Raw genomic sequence first — 20034 nt, forward strand, 5'->3', positions numbered from 1 at the left:
GTGTTTCATCAACGGTCTCACACTAGTCATCTCACCAAAGCCCACCAATAAACTTCCCCCGTTTTGCAAAGAAGCCAATATGAAATTACTCCACTTTGACGAAATGTTCTAATATCCTGGGATATAAATCTAGCCAAAATCTAATTCAATATAAAGCATGGCTTGGTTGCACGTTTCATCTTGGTCGTTTATGGACACACGCGGTATTATGAGATTTAATTGATGTCATGAACCCGTGGAAGATATTGCCGGCAGTCGTTGGAAGAAACGTAAGACGTGGAGAAACTTGTGCCAGCGTTTAAGTTTGACTCAACGACGTTTTGGACAATATTTCAGGCCTATCCCAGGGTGTCACTTGTATGTAGACGGCAAGCCCGAAGTGATGTTGGTCGTGGGTTCAAATCTCACTTTTTTGCTGACAGATCAAGGTTTATAATCGAACCCAAACTATTTTAACAAGAATGTGTCACTTCATTAAGAATCTGAAAAGCGTTCAATATAAAATGGTAACGATATTGCCCCAAACTTCACCCCACCTCCCTATACCAGACAACCCCGTTCCTCCCTTAACGTGATTGCATGCCCTCGCTACTTCATCAGTCTCCTGGATCGGGTCGTGGGCACGGGTTGCCCAGTCGTTGAAGGCTCTGCGATTCGCTGTGCAGAGTTGCGTCATTTGGGCACGCCAGAAACCTATGGTTGTAGGTTCGAATCCCGGTTCGCCCCGATTATGTTTCTAGGTTTGTCAGCACCATACCCGTGCTCGTGGGTTTCACCGAGGTGTTAAAACGTCTAAGACCTGCATCACTTCGGGTTATCCTCCCACATTAAGCTGACACACCGCTATATAACTGGAATACTGTTAAAAGCGGCGTTAAACCCAACTCACTGACTGACTAGGTTTACTGTTACCTTCATTATATGAAAGCCAGCGGTGAAATACATGACGTTGTAATATTGCATGATTTCTAATCCGCATCCTTTAACATATAGTTCATACAATATGAATATTTTATTGTTTTGAAATTTGGTTTTAAATATATCATAAAGCAATGTTTTAATACGTGTCACGACTGTCACGACTGTCACGACTGTTTCTTTTCTTTGTTTGTTGTTTAAGGCCACAAAGAGCAATATTCCAGCTACATGTTTATAACGATGGTCTGTACATAATCAAGTCTTGACCAGACATTCCAGTGATTGACATCGTGCGCATCGATCTACGCAATTGGAATACAATGACATGCATCAACCAAGGCAGCGAGCGAGACTGACAAGAGATCCCGTTGGCCCCTCTTGCGACAAGAATAGGGTGTTGAAGTCCAATTCTAACCTGGATCTTCATAGGGGGAGACAAGCACGGGTTGCTAACGAAAATTCTAACCCGGATCTTCACGAGGGGAGATAAGCATGGGTTACTGAAGACCAATTCTAACCCGGATCGTCATTGGGTACTAGGGAATCTACTGAATAAGTTTTAAAATGGCATGGGGTATCACTTCCATGTTTTATTTTTCACTCAAACTCAAACAGAGAGGGAAAAGCCAATATCAGTGAACTCTTAAAGTACTGTTGGTTCCAGAGTTAGTGAGTGAATGTCTCCAGAAACCAGTACTTGGCATAGTAGCTCTCTGGCATCAGTTCTGCCTCCAGTGGCAATGCTGCCATCGAAGATTTGTTATTAGATTTCCAGAAAGCGATCATAACCGCTGGGGGTTAATTCAATTTGCTCGGTTATTAAAAGGAGTGCATTTTATATTAACTTGATATTCCACACCGATGGTGCGTTGCTAAAGAATTAGTTCCACATGTGTCCATTCTCAGTGACGATGTCCATCAGCTGAAATGCAGACACGGAACGGTTGGTATGTCATTAAATGTAGTTACACTTGCCGTATAGTTGTATAGTTGTGCCATTTCTATTGCCGGCTTGTTAAAGTCACAAGGATTAAAATAAATAAATGCAGCAAAGAGGGTTTGTGTGATCCTGGTACATTCAGGCTTGTTAGGCTCTTCATCAACGCAGGGCCCTTGCCCCCTCTACACGCAGCCCAGACAGCGAATGGGACTTCTCCCACGAAGCGCTGCCTAGTCGAACCCTCCCAGAACTTTTGGGAGAATGTGAAGACTTCCCAACACTGCAGCCTTCTGCATTATCAAGATTGTCAGAAGGGCTGTATTCCTGGTAGCAAACCCGGGTACTCTCCCAATGTCAGTCAACAGATTGGGAGGTACCAAACCTAAGGCACCAAGAACAATTGGGAGACGGACAACTTGGTACTTGGGATGCAAGCGTGACATTTCGAAAGCGAGGTCTGCATATGTGCCATGTTTTTCCTGAATCTTGTCAATCACATTAGTGTCAAAAGGGACAGAAAATTCAGTGATATAAATGATTTCATTGGATTTATCAAAAAGGACAAGATCAGGTTTTTTAGCCTGGATACGTGGCGGGCAGAGACTAGGATCTTTTCCAAGCTGGCACTTGAAATACATTGAGCAGAGATATGGGCGTAGATGTCGAGTCTGGGGTCACTGTCTCTTGCGTCCAACCCAATCACGCCCTGCCGGCACACACTATAACCACGATTACCATATGACGTCATAATGGCGTTCTGACCTTGACCTCAGGGGACTGCATAACTCAATAAGAGAACATGCTTGCACGGTTATGGAAAATACAGCAAATTGATTTACACTTAAGCTGCCTTTCCATGTCGCACACGTTGAAAGCATTCCCAGTGCAATATACAGGGCTTAATGCAAACACTGGTCAGTCTATTAGCAGCAGCATTTGTGGCGCGCGATCGCAGTGAGATCACGGCAAGGTCAAGGACGCAAGACGTCTAGTCGGTGTCAACGCGGACTCTCATTAGACCGGATGACGTCACACTGAATGTCACCCCTTTGACAGCTGATCAACGATACTGACACTACTTTCATGGAGAAATGAACCCTGATTAACGTCAGTTGACAGATCCTTTTGTCAAATACAAGCGGTCAAAGGAGACTCGGCGAGCAATGCGACCTCCTGTCTGTGTGAAATACTGGCCTTAAAGGAATCGCTCCATACAAATATCAATAATTAAATTTGCGTTGTGTTCAATGTAATTCCTACATTCTGATTAGCTGAATTGGTCACATGTTAGTGCCTTCATTTCCCAATGAATGCAAAAAATGTAGCCACGCCCACCGAAACGGACTACTTTTATTACTACGGAATATCGGTTAATCCCAGTCTAATTACAGTCTATAGAGTTCCCTTACCTGTTTTGTCCTGCACAGGACTTTTTAGCCAAATTCATGTATGTTCATAGTCCAAACCTTCCTGTGGCCGAGAAGGAATTTAACAGCAAACGTGCAGGCTCGCTCGCCAGTGGGCGGTCGGGTAGCCTAGTGGTTAAAGCGTTCGCTCGTCACGCCGAAGACCCGGGTTCGAATCCCGACATGGGTACAATGTGTGAAGCCCATTTCTGGTGTCCCCCGCCGTGATTTTACTGGAATACTCACTCACCATACTCACTCACTCGCTCGCCAGTAAGAGTTGCTGTTTTTGGCACGCCCGGGTCAACAAATTTCATGTCTTCGGTTTTCATTTTTAACCCGCATTTTTCTCAGGGAACTAATGTTTGAATCTGGCGGTTACTGATCATGTCATTTGAAACAGCCGCCTTCTCTCGAACACACTTCGGGCTTTCCTCCTACATTTAGCTGACACGCCGCGATATAACTGTAATACTGTTAAAACCAACTCACTCACTCTCTCGGACATATTTGTTCCGGTTTGTTACAGTTTGAGTGACAGGTCCTATGAATTTTAATTTTGATCAAACTCTCCGTTGATTGGCTACTGATTTAGTGGGTGTGTCAAGTTATGTACATAAATCAAACACTCACCTGATTCATGTCACGCGACGGTATTTATTCCTTCGCCTGGAATGTTTTATCAATCTCGTCCTGTTTTTCTGCTTTAATTTCTATAACTATTTTTAATATTGTAGATAACACATGTTTTCGTTGTCGAATTTAATTATAAGGATTAACTTGTACTTTTTCGGTTCATTGACTGCAAAACGTTTGCACATCGTTTTTTCGATTCATGCCTCGATGAACCGAAGAAAGTACAGTCAATCCTTAATTTACATATTGATATGTGACTTATATACATATCCCATATGACTGAAATATATGAGAGCGTTGTTAAGTAGTGAACTACCCAAGAATAATAACATATTCAAAAAGTCAAATTTCGTTTGCTTTTATATGTATTGGAACGTATTGTCACAGAACACACAGTGTTACCTTTGAAATGTCAGAATTGGTCCTAGCTCTGACTTTATGTTTATATAATGTTCTCATTTTATACAATGTTTTATATTTCCTCTTTGAACCTGGCTCGAAACACTTTCCTCAGGGGGAACATTCTGCAGCCTAATATGTTTCATGTCCCATAAAACACCCACAGAAAAGTGTATGCCCTTTAGAAATGCAACCAACGTTAGCATAGTACAGCGACTAGTATCTATCAGACAAAGTCTATCGATGTGAGACCATACCGGAGGCTTGCGTAAATTGACAGTGTCTATTAGCTATCAGAATTGTCCCGAGGGGAAAAATTTCTAAGCAGGAGGCTAAATTATATCACACCAGTTTGCCAAGCTGCTTTCTATGAATGAAGAACAGTGTTGCCTTATGATAACCGCAGGCGATTAAATCCCCAGCTCCCGGAGTTATTTACACTTCTAATGTTATTTTGTACTCCACTCAAAGTTTTTGTTCAAAGAGAAGACAATGAAGGATGTTTTTCCTAATCTTGGAAGTCATGCAGGGTTTTTGTACTCATTTTCAGATCTGATGTTTTCTCTTCCCCATTACAGTCACACCGTATCCTTAATACTTCAGCATAAATGAATTCGTTTGACGAAATACTTTGCCTTACAAAATACTATCGCTAGAAGTACGGTGGCCCATAAGGGACATGGAGTCTGTTTTTCAATATTTTGATGTTTAACTTACTTTTATCGTAACCTTTTGCAAATTAACACAATTTGCCATACAAATATGTGATAAATCATGTATAAAAACATCCGAAAACATGGAAAATGTACTTTTAAGTAGCTATTGAGTCGCTAAAATGTGAAGTGAAAATGTCAAAAACTAAAATGGAAATGTCAAAAACTAAAATGGAAAGGTCAAAAACTAAAATGAAAAATGTCAAAAACACAAAACGAAAATGTCAAAAACTAAAATGAAACAACAGAAATCTATTTCCACCGAGGTGATAATATTTCCACCGCGGTGTAATTATTATCACCGCGGTAGAAATAGTTTTCTGTATTTTCATTTTAGTTTTTGACATTTTCGTTTCGTTTTTCAGCGATTCACATATCACATATTTGTAAGACAAATCGTGAAATATCAAAATATGGAAAAACAGACTCCATGTCCCTTATGGGCCACCGTATAGAAGATCGGATATGTTATCAATCTTGAGGACGTGTGACCAAACCAATGTAAATAAATCTTCATTAAATTTTGTATTGTGTGACAGTCTGGCTGCAATGTCAGTCTGAGACCTCTGAGTGGGGAAACATTTCCTCTGCCGGTTACATATCATTAATTCACAATATTGAATTACGTTACTGAAACACAAATATAGCGCAATTTATCGTGTCTTACGGTGTGACGATTTTTTGTAAGGGCAGAGGTTATATGCTGGATAAAGAACAAGAGAAAAGATCTGGAGTGTTTTACAGTGTGACGTTTTTTGTAAGGGCAGAGGTTATATGCTGGATAAAGAGCAAGAGAAAAGATCTGGAGTGTTTTTTACAGTGTGACGTTTTTTGTGAGGGCAGAGGTTATATGCTGGATAAAGAACAAGAGAAAAGATCTGGAGTGTTTTACCGTGTGACGTTTTATGTAAGGGCAGAGGTTACATGATGGATAAAGAACAAGAGAAAAGATCTGGAGTGTTTTACAGTGTGACGTTTTTTATAAGGGCAGAGGTTACATGCTGGATAAAGAACAAGAGAAAAGATCTGGAGTGTTTTACAGTGTGACTTTTTTTGTAAGGGAAGAGGTTACATGATGGATAAAGAACAAGAGAAAAGATCTGGAGCACCAGAGGGATCACTCGAGAATATTTAGAAATATTTCAAATTCCCAGTTCAAATTAAAAAAATCAAAATATGTGTATTTTATGTCTTGAAATTGATTCATATGTTTGTGCTGTCGATTTATTTGGGACAAGTCTTTTTCGAAATGATCGTCTCGCAGAAAACAATGTGAAAAATCTGATAGATTATCTGAATAACATAATATTATTTAAATTACAGCACGTGAAAGGAATTCATCTCAGATGAAGAAAATAAATGTATGCTGCTTGCAATCATGGTATATTTGTTACCCAAAATATTGAAGATCTGATGTTACGCTTATTTGCCGATGACATTGTACTTTTCTCGTATACTGTTCGGGGCTTGTAGAGACAGCTAGATGTTTTGAATACATATTGTTTGAAATGGGGATTGTGTGTAGATCTTGATAAATCAAATGTTATTGTATTAAGAAATGGAGGGATAATCACCAAGTATGAAGCATGGGCACTGGATAATGTGAAGATAAAGATGGTGAATATAAATAAATATCTTTGAATAATGTTCACCTCACGGTTAATATGGTCTAAAGGATGTGAAACCCTTGCCTTGCAAGCATGGAAGGCAATAGGGCCAGTTTTTCAGTTGTTTAGTAATAACAGATTTATAGATTCCTCGTCTGCTTGTAATATAACTTGACAGTAAAATCGCTCCAATATTGATGTATGGTTCGGAAATATGGGGTATTAAATATTATGATACAACTGAAAAGATACAAACATGTTATTTTATACGTTTTCTTGGTGTGGGTAAATTTGCATCAAACAAAGCTCTCCTGGGTGAAACTGGACGTTATTGTATGTTTATAAATACGCAAAGAATAGTACTGGAATAAGCCTTTGCGAATGAATGCAAGTCGATACCCCTTCCAAAGTTATGTTATGCTTAAAGTATTAGATGAGAATGGAAAAGTCAATTTGGCCATCGTATGTGAGACAAATGTTATTTAATAACGGTTTTGCGTGTGTGTAGTTATTCCAAGATGTTGGTGATAAGAACATGTTTTATCTGCATTTAGAAGACGCTTAAGAGATATATATTTCCAATCATGGTACCACAGTTCAGAGTCGTCTACTTTTTTAGTGCATTATGCTAATAAAAATCTCTTCTGCAACCCGAATTCTACATAACAGTACTCAGAGACAAACGATAAGTTAGAGCAATGTGTAAATTTCGAATATATCTTCACAACTTTCGAGTCAACATTATTCGTAAAAAGTCATTGTTAAAAATATCTCATACATAATCTATATGTAAAAAATGTGACTTTCATTTAGTAGAGGATGAAAACCATGTATTTTTATGTAAAAAAAATTCACTTGAGAAATACTTTTCTTACCTCTTTACAGTAATATAATATAGGTACTATTACGTTTACAAATTTATTTAAATCAAGTGATATTAATGTACAACGCTTTATAGCTTTATATGTATGTAAATTATTTAAAATGAGATCGACGGAAATGTAACACTCTAGACATGTGACGTATAATGTTATTCATCTTACATTTGTACTATGGGGCATGGGGCCTGAATTACGAAATAAACTTGATTGAGTATTGCAGGGATTCAATTTTTTCGACATCAGGTCACGTGTTGCTCAGAACAGTTGTTCGACGGATAGTGTTGAACACCGAATCTGAAAAATCCTGATCTTACATATGGCGAATTGATTTTGTCCCGACGTGTTCTTCAGCGTGACACTGACATTGTTATGTGTGTCAGTGAAGTCACGGCTTGGCTTGTCGAGAAGACACTGCTCTCTCCTCGGAAAGCGAAACTGGTTTCTGTCCAAAGAGACCTTGTAAATTTTAAAAACAGCAGAGATAGTTTTTACATGATGTGTCAACATTGGTTATATTTGTGAAATACCATTGCTGAACTCCAGAATAATCGTCCTCGCCGGCGTCAACATCTTCACAATCATCATCATCCTCATCATAGTCGTCACAATCACCATCATCGTCGTCATCGTTATCATCTTCATCGTCACTATCATTATCGTCGTCATCGTCGACACTCAATCATCCTAATCACCTTCTTCATCAATCAATTATCATCAGCATCAACATAATCGTCAAATCGTCTGTATCATCATTTTCATCTTCTTCACCAACATCAGCAGCAGTACCAATAGCATTATCATCACCTTCATCATTGTCGTCTTCGTCCGTTTATTTATTTAACTTGAGAACAGCCTACGGGAATATGACGACGTGTTGTCATCAAAGATCATAAATCAAACTCACGCTTTTTTCTTCCACACAATCAATAGCATTATCAGACAGCTCAACCATTATCATACACTCTGTAAGACCAAGGTGTTTGTGACCCTAGCGTGCGAAGTGTGTTGCACCAGATCAGCTGCCAGCCAATGTATCATCCTGACAACAGATCGATTGCCTAACAATCGATCTGCGAACGTTCTTTTATCACGTCAGTATATGATAAGTAGGGTCTTGGAGGGGTCATTGTCACAGGTATTGTGAGAATCAGAATAAGCGATGTTGCTTTCTCAGATGTATTACTGTCATATGTTATTGGATAGCGGATTAACGTATTCAAGGTTAGCGGACCATTCACATAGATACCGAGTACGTATATATATTTAATCATCCCCCTTCTCCCCATCATCATCTTCACCGCATCCATTCCTATCTTTATAATGGTCGTCGTCATCATCTTCATCATCATCATTACGATCATCATCATCATCATCATCATCATCATCATCATCGTCACCATCACCACATTCATTCCTATCTTTACAATGGTCGTCGTCAACATCATCATCATCATCATCATCATCATAACATTTATTCCTATCATCATCATCATCATCATCATCACGTTTATTCCTATCTCTAGATCTACTATCGTCATCATCATCAGCAGCAGCATCTTCTATCTTTACCATCGTCGTCATCATCATCATCATCATCATCACCGTCATTATCATCATCATCATCATCATCATCACATTCATTCCTATCTTTACAATGGTCGTCGTCAACATCATCACCGTCATCATCATCATCATCATCATCACCGTCATCATCATCACCACATTTATTCCTATCATCATCATCAGCAGCAGCAGCAGCAGCAGCATCTTCATGTTCATATTCGTCTTCATTACCATCATCTCCACCAAATTTATCATCTTTATAATTGTCATCTTCATCCACATGTATTATATAGGGACGTTTCTCAACGTTACCGTCGAAAAGGCGAGTGTCCATATTTACAGCGTCCAGTGAGTACAGGTGTACGTGAATATTTCAGCTCTCGAGTGTCATGATTGATACAACCAGAAACAGTTGTAAGACAAGATTACGCTCTGGGATTGAATTAATAGATCTATCACTTACATACGTCTGCAGGGACTTCATTAAGTCGACGACATCAACTCTACACGCACTAACAAATATACCATTACTACACTCCGGGACAAGTGTCAACTTACACACAAATATAGCACCATCATTAATATCTGAAAGTTGAGAACTCTCAGCGGCAATTTATACACGTGTCTCATCCTGTGTATGTGAGTGGATGTATCATATAGTAATCTCATGTTGTAAATGTCAAATCCGTATTAAACTTGGTATTCTCGTAGGTGAAATAAGACATAACTAATTCGGAATACAATATGCTGCTATAAATAATAGGCAAAATTAAATTTAATCAAATGAATGGGAAGAGCCTATTTCTGTGAAAAACTGTGTACTAACAATACGATGTTTCTACAACCTTAAACTAATGCAAAATGGGGAATATTCAGAATATATATAACCATATATTTAAACACGTAGGATTAAGTAAATTTTGCTTTGTTTTACATGACGACCTTAATGTTGAATGTTGTTTTACATCACAGTATGTGATATTTCAGCTATACTGCTGCGGCCTGGAAATAATCCAGTCTGGACCAGACTAACCAGTGACTGAAAGCATGAGCGACGACCCCTGCTATCGGAACACCCAATCCACAATAGTTACCTATCCTGGCCTACCGCAGCAAAGAATGGTCAGTATATTTTATTTCCATATCTGCCATGTTTATCGTGATTTATCGCGTTATAACGAGGGGAGGGATGTCACTCAAACATTGTAAATACTCGAATGATGGCTTGTTTATAATATAAAGATGTCGTTTATAGGCGAGTGAGGTGTTTTACAGTTGTTCCTGTGAATAGCGAGAAAATAGACTAACATCTAGTCTCTGAAATGAACATATTGTACAGAAAAAAACAGTTGTTGACTTACAGTTATAACACATAATAATAATAAGGAGCCCAGAGACTTTCTTCATTTTCAGTGCAATAATCTAGACTTAGCAAACATTATAGACTTGCATGGGCTGTTGATATGTTTTTCAGGGTCTGTATGACAGACTAGCGAGAAAACTACAGTGTTTCCTAAGCGTCCAAAAACCCACAACAAGAGGATATTCTAAATACCATGAACCCTTTCTCAACCATGGCTTTGTTTGTATTCCGATTGAAATATCGCGACGCTAAAAGCGTGTCTAAAATCCAACTATATTCCTCTTAAGAGCTACAGAATGTATGTGCTACACTCGAGATCGGAGGATGCCGCTTATGACGCCACTTCCGGAACGACAATATGGAGGCGAATGGGTCCAAGGTATTTACACATTGAACGAGGATATATAACCCAGTGCATAATCGAAGATTACCAAAGTGTACTTGAGATCAAGTCTACCCTTAAATACCCTGGTCTAGAGGTAGAGCGTCCGCCCGGAGAGCGGAAGGTCCGGGGTTCGATCCCCGGCCGCGTCATACCAAAAGACGTTAAAAGATGGTACTTGTTGTTACCCTGTCTGGCGCTCGGAATTAAGGGGCTAAAACAAGGACTGGTCGGCTCGTCTCGGAGTCAGTCAACTGTGTCTGAGTGGGGTATTCATGTTAAACTGCGGCATGGTATCTCAGTGAGCTCGCACTATAAATCGGCATCAGTCCGGACTAGTACAAGCAGCCACACACACACACACACACACACACACACACACACACACGCACGCACGCACGCACACACACACACACGCACGCGCACACACACACACACACACACACACACACACACACACACACACACACACACACACACGTACATGCACGTCGCTATATAAGTGCAATAATCTTGGACGCGACGTTAAACCTAATTTCACCTCACCTCACCTTAAAAACCCGCGGGGTTGACCTTAATAGAGACAAAAGTAAACACAAGCAATCTGATTTTAAATTTTAGCAGTTATATAATAGTTATAGCAAATATTCCTATCCGGAAACGGGTCTGAAATATGTTGCAGAAATCTAAGCTATTAACATTAAGCGCACAATAACTTTAAGCCCAGATTCACTGGAATTGTTCCAGGAAATTTGTTCGTTGCATTCTTCAACGGCACATGTCATTTGGGAGTAGGCGACTTAACAATAGACGATATTGATCACGACTTGAAACCTACAGCTGGAGTACATTAGACCGTCTGGGTTAGAGATTTCATCTGGGAAGGAATGATAGAATTATTCATACCACTTCAAAGGAACCCATCAAAGTATGGCATAGACTTATTTTTCTGCGACTATTCTGCTTTTTAAAAAGTAATTGCCTTTTAAGTATTCTTCACTCAATTACTAAGCTGTATCAGAAATGTTATTTCTTTTTAATCGAATATTGTTTTTAGAAAATAAAAATGTCGGTTTAACGTATTCACCATCTGCAGCAATATCCCCGTCGGCATTGAAAGACGTGTACATGCATTGGTCTTATTAGAATAAAGCGTAAGCCATTATGTCGAGGAAACCAACTGGAGTCTGTATCCTGGTGCGAAGCAACGAACCAACACGCACAGAGACACAGTCAGAACATACCTGACTTCTTTAGGCTAAGCAGCACTGTCACCCGAGTTGATATGGAAGGCATCCCATCGTTTATTAACTGTGACAATGTCAGATGTAATAAGTTACTGGTCATTACTTACCCTTTAGTGAGTGATGAGTTTGATTTTACGCCGCTTTTAGCAATATTCCAGCAATGTCAGCAATGAAATGGGCTTCACACATTGAACCCGTGTCGGGAATCGAACCCGGGTCTTCGGCGTGACGAGCGAACGCTTTAACCACAGGAATCCGTATCTAAAAATAGACGCACTCATGCATATTCATAACCATCTCCACACGCGAGCCCGACTCGCGTGTGGAGATGGTCATGAATATGCACGAGGGCGTCTATTTTTAGATACGGACTCCTGTACTTTAACCAACATGCTACCCGACCGCCCCAGTTACCCTTCAAAGGATCAAAGCTTTTCTGTTGATCTTATAAATTGATAAATAGTTACGAGTAGTCATGGTTACAATTAACAAGAACGGGGTCATACACTGTGATATCAATTAAGACAGAGTGGTCAGGCTTGGTAATTGAGCGTCATCCTACCCATACGCTATGGCTTGCTCATAATATCAACCTCCGGTTAACTGGCCCAGACTCGATTAGTTACAAGCCGTCAGGGTATACTGGAAACACTACTGACTGAGGCTGAAAAAGAAACAACAAACAAACGACCAGTTGATCGGTCGCATCCAGCACATTGCCCGAATTAATGTAGCCGCCAGACCAACACAGCTTGGAGTTATTGCCCCTTGGGGATGCAGGTGCCGGTGAAATTACTGATAGTGCTTTCTATCCCTATCCCCCCAATCAAGTGTATTGTAATCCCCACGCTCCAAACATCGTTGTGCGTGTGAGTGGTTGTGAGTGGTTGTGAGTGTGAGTGAGTGAGTGAGTGAGTGAGTGAGTGAGTGAGTGAGTCGGTGTGTGTGTGTGTGTGTGTGTGTGTGTGTGTGTGTGTGTGTGTGTGAAGAGGGGGGGGGGGGCATAGCATGGCGGTGTGCGCCATATGTAGGATCAGGATACTGAAAACCGATTGTAATCTTGTAATCATGCACGAGATGATCCGCTACACGGGTGGGGTGGGGGTGGGGGTGGGGGTGGGGCTGGGGATGGGGTGGTGGGGGTGGGGGGTGGTGTATGGTGTGACCTTCAAGTGAATGCCCTCTGCTGTCTTTTATTTCGTGAGCAGAACTGTAATCCGCCCTAATTGTACATATACTGCCTTTCCTTGTCTTTCTTTGTGTATGGAGATTACCATCACTGCGTTAGAGCACGCCTTGGCAAAGGTATAAATAGTCAATAAGCTGGAATACAACGACATGATGTCCCCCCGGACACTTCTAACGCTGGATGAGATGACTACCAGTACCAAGCCATATAAATTGCCGTCAGACGTAGTTGCTATAAATGAAACAAACAAGACATTTTTATTCGATGGTGATATATTTGATACATTTGGTACCCCAGTTGTGTTTTGAACCTTAATTTTGCAGTGTTTAGGCGACCGTTTGTAATATTTGGTCAAATCCTATTTTCAAGTGTATACTTTTTTTTTTGCCCAGTAGTTGAGTAGTGGGCGGTGGTGAGTTACTGTCGGGGATTAAAGAACATATTAAAGGGATTAAAGTCGATATATATACTAAGTCTTGCTTCTCCTCAAGAAATACACTCTTGCCGAATGTCAGAGGCGGAATGGATCTTTGGGGAAGCCTGGTGGTAAAAGCGTTTGTCTGTTAAACATAGGTGTAGACATTATTTTGTCATAACCGTTGTACGCGAAGTTAGCGTTGTGACTGACCAGAAGCCCTGTTACTCCTGAAGTCATCAACAGGCTTTAGCCGTTCTCAAAATAGTGATATTTCATTTTGTAGTTTTCAATAATACCCAAGAATTTCAATCCTCCATTTCGCATTCGAGTTCTGATGTGGAAAACATGATGATAAGATGTCCCTTCAAGAAATACACGGAGATACTAGTTCTTGTGCTCGTACAGAGTCTTGGGGAACTATAATGGTGAAGTCACTTTAGTCGCTTTAAAGACAGATCGCCTTGTAAGTGAATATACATGCAGACAACACGCTGCCAGGCCCAAATGTTTTTAGATAGCTGTCAAGGCAAGCAGACTTATTTTCGCAATGCAATGTAATCACTGAACCTGTATTCGTAACTATGTGTGTGTTTGTTCTGTATTTTTTCTAACAAAAAGAATGGGAGACGGGCGGTTAATGTGTTTGTGTGATGACATGGTATAGATTGCTACGTGCTCTGACAAGACGCGCGCAGTTCTGAAACAATTATGTACACGGTTTCCTGAAACACACAGGGACATCATCACAGCATGATATATTATAACCATTGCATGTACGAGAAGTTATACTCCGAAGAGGTTAAGAAGTCCACTTCACAAAAACCATCGTAAGGCATCTTTCTCAAGACGACCATCTTAAGGTATACATATGAATACGTCCACCTTAAGGCATCCATATCAACATATCGATATCAATGAGTCAACACCAAGTTGTCTATCTGTTAAAGGCATCCATACCAAGACGTCCATTTCAAGGCTTCAATATAAAGACGTCCATCTCAAGGCTTCAACTTCAAGACGTCCATCTCAAGGCTTCAGTATGAAGACGTCCATCTCAAGGCTTCAATATAAAGACGTCCATCTCAAGGCTTCAATGTAAAGACGTCCATCACAAGACTTCAATTTCAAGACGTCCATCTCAAGGCTTCAACTTCAAGACGTCCATCTCAAGGCTTCAACTTCAAGACGTCCATCTCAAGGCTTCAATATGAAGACGTCCATCACAAGACTTCAATTTCAAGACGTCCATCTCAAGACTTCAACTTCAAGACGTCCATCTCAAGGCTTCAACTTCAAGACGTCCATCTCAAGACGTCCATCTCAAGGCTTCAACTTCAAGACGTCCATCTCAAGGCTTCAACTTCAAGACGTCCATCTCAAGGCTTCAATATGAAGACGTCCATCTCAAGGCTTCAATGTAAAGACGTCCATCTCAAGACTTCAACTTCAAGACGTCCATCTCAAGGCTTCAACTTCAAGACGTCCATCTCAAGGCTTCAACTTCAAGACGTCCATCTCAAGGCTTCAATATAAAGACGTCCATCACAAGACTTCAATTCCAGACGTCCATCTCAAGGCTTCAACTTCAAGACGACCATCTCAAGGCTTCAATATAAAGACGTCCATCACAAGACTTCAATTCAAGACGTCCATCTCAAGGCTTCAATATAAATGCGTGTTTATCGTTCATCATAATATGAGTGAGTAACGTTTGGTGTCACAACGGCCACACCAGGTATGTAAAGCCCCCCCCCCCCCCCACACACACACACACACACACACACACACATCCAAACACAAATGTGTAAATATGAAACATACTCGGAACTTGTAACTTACTCCAATAAAATCTCGTCAAACAGCAAAAAATACTAATTAAATTTTAATGTTGAGGTCAACATCCGAGTTTTCGAAGATATTGCTTAACATCTAAATATCCCACATTGAAATGAGCTTCCGTATAAGACGTCGTTTTCCACTCTTGTATTTGATTTTGTACACTAAAACTTCTTGCGAAGTTGATTGGTTTCTGCACCAGAAGGCTATCTTTGCTCCCTCCCTCAAAACCAAATCGTTTTTAACAATTGAACTCCCGTGATGAAATAGAGAGCTTCCTGCTCGCGGAAGACCTCAGTGTTCCTGTGGTCAATCAATCAACGAGACATGCTACCGAAATCGACAAGCTAGATGGATCAATGCATTAATGTGACATTGATTACAAGAGTGTTGACAAGGCGATCTATTTCAGGAAATGGACAATCAGTTTCAACTAGAGACAAATTCCTCAGAAATATTTGCCTCCAAATTGAGTCGCTGATGAGATGAAGATGTAATGAACAGAGCTCTTTTTACCGTGTATACCATGCAGAAGGTCAATCATTGGGACCTCTCAGGAAACGTTTAGGGAATATGAAATAGATTTCTTTGGTGAAGGAAATAATGCTTCAAGCTTCTTTGATTTTCATTTCAGCCGTTTATGTGCAAAACGCTCCAGATCGAAAAAGACCCAGTTTCACCAAACTATTGTGGCCATCAAAATCCCTGTAGTTCAATAAAGGCACAAAAACCATTTCCACAATCAAAACAAATCCCCAGTCCACCGTACGACTCCGACTGCATCATAAGCATGACTGTCTTTATGAATCACTATCAAATAGTGATGATACCAGTTGTTCGCGAAACGGTATGTCTATCCTGCTCCACAGGTGCATCCGTTAACAAACACATGCAAAGGCAAGTCAATTGTTCGCCTGTTGCAATAATAACCTATGCTTGCGTTACGAGCCGATCTTTGCATTATTAACCCACGTTTGCACAACTAACATAGGCTTACAACCATCGTTTTATGAAAAGATAAGTTAAGTGGAGCCGATGATCTACGGGGCAATGCCATGCTTAGTTCTAGACATTGCAATTGATACCAATGTGGTAACCTGATCCACACTTTCTGAGTAATTAGGGTAACCTTTGCTGGATTGATTGAGAATTTAAACCAGCAGACAAAGTGATGTTTGATGAGCTCGCACCAGATTTGTGGAATTGCCAAATCGACCGACTTAGCCACTTTGACCATGTATGCACTTTCTGAAGCTCGTTATAAGAACTCCATATTTATTTGGTGCGCTGATAATGAACACTTACGAAGGGATGTTTATACTTAAATAACTTGAAAGGTGAAAAAGATGTCTTTCGTTTAAGGTTTGAGAAAAAATGCGATAGAAATGCTTTGAATTTCTTTATACGTCGTGTGTCTGAGCTTAGAAAAGATTGTCCTCTTGTCAAAGCATTTGAGCGACTATATGTTTGGAGTTATCTGTCCTTGTTTATTAAGAAAATTCAGAGGAGTAAATCATGACACTAAGAGAAACGGAAAAAGGTTATTTCGGTCTAGATAACGTGTTTCATTAAAGATACTGCTACTGTGATGGTTATTAAAAAATGATTATGATAACCGATTGGTATCCTCCTGATGTATAGGTTTTTACACGACACACAGACACTACGAACATACTGATGTACGTGGAAATAATTGTTTGCCATCAAAATATGAATAATGGAAAAATAACATAAGAAAGGAGTTATTGTAACGACAGTTACGGGTATATTCTAACTGAGAACACATCCCAACTTTCTAAAACCAATACTTATACTTTCTTGTGCTGTACATGGGACAGACGGCCCGTGAAGATCCGGGGTAGAATAGGTCTTCAGCAACTCATGCTTGCCGTAAAGGGCGACTTTGTTTGTCGTAAGAGGCGACTAACGGGATCGGTTGGTCAGGTTCGCTGACTTGGTTGTTGCAATTTCGTGGATCGAAGCTCATGATGTCAATCACTGAATTGTCTGTTCCAGACACGATTATTTACAGACCGCCGTCATACAGCTGGAATATTGCTGAGTGCGGCATTAACCAACCAACCAACAAACAAACAAACATGGAACAGACGGTCATGCAAGGTGCATGTGAATTATGGGCTCTGCTGCTAACACGCATGCATCACGCCAACGCTGATCTTCAGAATGGATGACACAAGGCTCTTTGCAATTTCCGGGGTCTTAGACATTGCAATCGCTTGCACGTGTTGACAACATGCCGGTCGAGGTAATTGGCAATATAGAGCCCTGAAAAAGGATGTATATTCTCCTCTTTGTTGTAAGTTTCTCATCAAAGGGTGGTGAAATAATTGTATTTTATATTAAAGTTTAATTCATTTCAAGGGACATGTTCCCAATTATAAGTCTAAAGTGCAGATAGGTAACATTAATATTGTTATAAACGCCGGACTAAAGAAAATATTAAAGAATATGGATTTGACACCAAAAAAATGAGAACGTCATCAACATGTTATCAAGCTGACCTGCTGTGACATTCTCGAGGATATGATGCATGTTATACCTTCAATGACACCCGCATGAAATACATCACTAACGAATAATTATTTCTTGTTTGTTTCTTTTTAGCCGCCATTAAACATGGGTATATACCGTCGTTTGCTCGGCAGTTTATGAAGCATTATATATCATTTCCCAAGCCTTAATGATGAGGAGAATAATTAATTTCACACCATTTTATCACGTGTTGACGTATCTTTGATCACCATTTACACGTTCTCATTACAAACGATGCGGCTTCGAGCCTTTTTGGCGTCACATGTTATTCGACCTTATTTGAAATCATTCACTTCAGAGTCAAAACCAAAAACAAATGGTTCCGTTAATTCCAAATTTACATAATTGAAATTTGCGTTCTAGATAATATGCGTGAACACTTGACAATCAATTTTGAAACTAATGTATCGCCAAAACAATAAAGTGACGTCACAAATATGTTTTAATAACCGAATGAACTCTCGTTTCTTTCACAAGCTTTCATTGTATTGATTGTTGGTTCTATCCCCGAACAAAACGTTTAAGAGGCTCTTACCAATTCCGGACCACGATATCAAGTCGTTCAATAACCATGTGGTTTTTAAAACAAATCTTATACATGATCATATAAGCTTAGGGCGGTCGGGTGGCCTAGTGGTTAAAGCGTTCGCTCGTCACGCCGAAGACCCGGGTTCGATTCCCGACATGGGTACAATGTGTGAAGCTCATTTCTGGTGTCCCCCGCCGTGATATTGCTGGGATATTGCTAAAAGCGGCGTAAAACCATACTCAGTCAGTCCGTCAGTCATATAAGCTTAGCAGTTACAGAATAAGTGTTTATATATTCGAAATGAAACGCTTTACAAAGTCTAGATCTGTATTGGGTATTGGATTCAGAACGTTGACTACAGTGAGTGAAAAGAGTTGTTAGCCGTTGTTAGCCATGTTCCACCGACAGCACGGACAATGACCCCAGAAATGAGCTTCATTCATAGACATGTGGGGAATCGAACCCGGGCCCTCACCGTGACGAGCGAACGCTTTAACCACAAGGCTATCCCGTTGAGAACGGCCCACCGTTAAGGAATACGGAGCAGTCCAGTTGGTATGAATACACGACAAGGGACACCATTGGTCCACTTGTCCGGGGCTCATACGACTCTGAAAGGACACACTGGTTTCTTCCCAAACTAGAAACTGTTTACTATGTGGCCCACCTCTCTTGTTTCGTTACATTCAAATAATGACTGTTTCTTTTTAAACTCGCTCGTCAGCTGTGTTTCCGTAGGGTAAATGTCATTTATTGGGAATAATGAATATGTTTTAGGTTTGCACAACACCATTGTGTTTTGGAACAATGTGATGTCTTGGCAGATAGTCGAGACTGATTATTCCCTGGCCTTAACGTTTGGCAGGACATGTACCATTTTCGCCAACACTTGGTCATCATTGATTGTCAGTCATCCTTTCATATACAGTAAACTACGTTTATAACGAACCCGCTTACAACGAACTTACCGATATAACGAAGTTATTTTTTAGTCCGGACATTTTTGTAAATATGTTGTATATATGCTTATACCGAACTACGGTTATTACCAACTAAAATTAGTGGTCCCTTTGAGTTCCGTATAACCGTAGTTTACTGTGCTAGTAATTTGTTTTACGGCTATTGTGCCTATTTGAATATATTTGTCTGATAATCGGGACTGGTTAGTCACTTTCTTTGACATTTTATAGATATTTTTAGACTGTATATGATAATTGCGATACCATAACACTTTAGGCGAGTGATCTCTTGTCTGTCTTTAGCTTCATATTTGCTAGCACATGTCTGAGGTGAAATAATCGTAAAATAATTAACGTATTGAAATACAGATTCATAATTGACAAGAAAATGGATGGTCATTTACCATTAGTTCCTTACTTGCGGGCTCTTTCAATCTCGTGTAGTTACCAAGTAACATTAAAGAGCCTTCCTATTGACTGCGGTGCAAATTACGA

General features: G+C 40.1%; 1 protein-coding gene across 1 annotated transcript in view; it reads right to left on the reverse strand.

Annotated features, from left to right (window-relative positions):
• The window catches only part of LOC124115881, a 73439-nt gene that overhangs the window by 26338 nt on the left and 27067 nt on the right, over positions 1 to 20034 (reverse strand). The window lies entirely within an intron of this gene.

The sequence above is a fragment of the Haliotis rufescens genome, unplaced genomic scaffold (assembly GCF_023055435.1).
Source record: "Haliotis rufescens isolate VD_foot unplaced genomic scaffold, xgHalRufe1.0.p SCAF_10, whole genome shotgun sequence".
NCBI lineage: Eukaryota > Metazoa > Mollusca > Gastropoda > Lepetellida > Haliotidae > Haliotis > Haliotis rufescens.